Below are 3196 nucleotides of genomic sequence, written 5' to 3'. Positions count from 1 at the left end.
TTTTTTTTTTTTTTTTTTTTTTTAATGTTTTAATGTAATACAATTCGCGTATAATTTTTTTGTACTTCGTGAAATTATTTCAACTGGGTAAAACCGTTTCAAATAGATGACAGAGCTCTTGCGGAAACTCACGCATCACTCAGATATGACATGACAGTCAAAGCGGTAATTTTACGCGGTATTTCATTCATGTCTGAAATAATAATCTATAACTGATCGGAATGTAGCACACGCGACACATGCAAGGGAATAACATGAAATGGGTTATCGAACTTGCAGCCGTATTCTTCTCAGGATCGATTCAGGATTGATCTCTTCTTGGCGAAGTTTTACTACGATCACATTTTAAGTTTCATTTAAATAGATTAATTGATTCCTATTAATTAGGCGGATTAATTGGTATTAAATCAAGAATAATATCTTTGTTACAATATAGATTAACTTTAATCTCGGCTTAATTTACTTTTTTATCTCTCTCTCTCTCTCTCTCTCTCTCTCTCTCTCTTTCTCTCTCTCTCTCTCTCTCTCTCTCTCTCTCTCTAGCTCTGTCAAGGGAAACGTCCAGAAGTGGAAACGCCCCAGTCGACACAAACTAAAAGTAATACAACACGTGATGTTACATAATAGTTACATTATTGAGTGTGAAATTATAACATTGATATCAAGTTACTTTTAGTTGTCGACCGAGGCGCTTTTGAAATGCGGTTTGTTGCAAAAAATAGCCTATTGTGCTCATATTAACAATCCCATACTCTAACATCAGGCACCCCTTAGTGTTTTTTCAAAAATTAATAATATATTGTATTATAAAATTTATAATCCGTAAATATAAAAATGCTAAAGTCATTGTATATCGATTAATTACTTGGCAAGATAATGGATCTCGAGGGAAAGAGAAAAGAAGTTGCAAATATTTTAATGTTCTAGAATCAATTGACTTTTTTCCAATGCATAGATGATATAAATACAGTTCGGATTAATGCGTTTTCATCATCACCTCGACAATGCAGTTAGACAGTTGTACTCGGGTTCGCGTTAATCCGAACTGCATTTACATATAACGTGCGTTAAATGAAAGTCGATTAGTCCTGAAACATTGTTATACTTAAGTTTTTCCTCTTTTTTTTTTTAGCTGAAAGCTATTATCCTGCTTAAGCGATTAATCGATAACATCGAAGTTACTATATTTATTTAAAAAAAAAAAAAAAACTCAGGTGTCCGAAATTAAAGTTTGACATTCTTAATACAAGCACGAAGGACTATCTTTTGCAACTAGAGATGTAAAATTCTGCCAGATGAAAAATCGTTGCTTTTTATAATCTTATATGCGCAAATAGCTGCGTAACATGATTTCCGTACTAATGCAAAAGATCAAACAACATTCGTCTCATCCAATCTACTCTCACGAGTTGATAGAACTACATTTGAAAACAAGCTTTAGCATCATTAAAGTCTCGCTGATTTGTTGTTCTCAATGAAGATACTCTTCATGTATAATCTACTCGAAAAGTACATAATGTTGAAAACTAAGGATAACTATTCTGTAATTTTTAATGACTATAAGGATATTACATCGTCGCTGCATAGGTTTCATACATGGGAAAAAAAGTTACACAAAGATAATGTAACGATATCGTTACAGTCATTAAAAGTTATAGAATAAGATTTTTAATATCATTCTTCTTAAACTTCTGTACATGGTATGTTAAAAATTTATTGAAGGTCCTCTAATTTCTATGTACTTAGTTTCCTAATGCATGCTATATATAAATATATAGTAAATATATCAATATATACGTATAATATTGTATAGAAAAAAAAAATATATATATATATATGAAAAATATGTGAGTTAAATAAAGTGTTATAATTTACCGTAATTTACCGACCAAATGAGATTAGGTCACTCTCATCTCTATTTGCAACAAACCACATGTCAAAAGCGTGTTTCCACTTCTGTTCCTTCCCTTGTAAGAATTAGGAAGAGATAAAGAATGAATTAAACCGAGATTAAAAGTTCATACACACTGAGAGAAAAATTTGTGGTATTTGTAGCTATAATTACATGCCACTGTAATTACGATTATTACTGCTATAATATTAGTAAATATATATGTATATAATTACACTCAGAAAAAAAGTTTTGACACGAGGCCAACTTTTTTTTTTGTCGTCCTAACCAAAAATTTAGAATAATCAAATTTGATTAGAATAACAAAACTTTTTTTGTTAAGACACGTATATTCTAATAAAAAACTTTGTCGTCCTAATCAGAAAGAATTGAGATCGGTTGTGTACATCGACAAAATTTCTTTCCAAGTATATTCCAAAATCTTCCTCTCAGTACTGGGTAAGAATAGATATTAGTCTTTTACAAATCATACTTTCCGCAAAGAATCGAGGAGTAAAATTATATCGTAAATTCCAGAAGAAATCGTCGGCGCGGCAACGGGCAACATTTCGTGCGTAATGAAAAGCAAGCCAAGTAAGAGAACAACACGAAGGAATGCAGGCAGCTATATAGGCGTGACGGATGATCTCGAGGAGAATGCTGCTAATTTGCAACGGAGCATCCTTCTCCTCGGCCGCGTATCGCTGCGGTCATGCTACGATCACGATTGTGCAAACATGCTCGTCGATGAAGCCGGCGGTGTTACTCACTCCGAAAGCGTTAACGTACGTCTCAGCGGGGGTTTAACGAATTAGAAATTACACGACAATATGCGCAGATCAATTAGCGCTAATTAAGGTCGCCGCTGCAATTTAGAACGCGCTCGTAACGCGCTTTACGGCCGCGATGAAATTCTCGCGTCGTCCTCGTGGAGATCCTCGTGACGATAACAGGCCCGCGAATTCGCATTCCTTTGTACGACTTTATCATTCCAATTGCGGCTTAATAAGATTACGTACACGTTAATCGCCGTTTTTGTAGCGATAAGCAGAGAGAGAGAGAGAGAGAGAGAAAATTCGCGGAGAAGAATTCGTCTCGTTGATCAAATTCACCGTACGTTCTCGAGTTTTCGGCGTGAGTAATCGCATGATTAATGCATGTTAGTCACCTCTGCGTGATCTCAGTGCGAGTTATGTTGTGCTCCTGTCTCTGCTCAATCCGGCGATTCACCAGCCTAATGTTGATTATTCGCATATATTATCAAAATTGTTCTCGCTCGTTTACTCATCGTTTACTTTTTCGGGG

General features: G+C 34.8%; 1 protein-coding gene across 3 annotated transcripts in view; it reads right to left on the bottom strand.

Moving 5' to 3' along the window:
* LOC108754638 (catenin delta-2) overlaps positions 1-3196 on the bottom strand; it is a 63128-nt gene that overhangs the window by 18112 nt on the left and 41820 nt on the right. The gene's annotated exons all lie outside the window — the stretch shown is intronic.

The sequence above is a fragment of the Trachymyrmex septentrionalis genome, unplaced genomic scaffold (assembly GCF_001594115.1).
Source record: "Trachymyrmex septentrionalis isolate Tsep2-gDNA-1 unplaced genomic scaffold, Tsep1.0 scaffold119, whole genome shotgun sequence".
Taxonomy (NCBI): domain Eukaryota; kingdom Metazoa; phylum Arthropoda; class Insecta; order Hymenoptera; family Formicidae; genus Trachymyrmex; species Trachymyrmex septentrionalis.
Note: the sequence above shows the minus strand (reverse complement) of the source record. Positions and strands in the feature narration are given on the sequence as shown.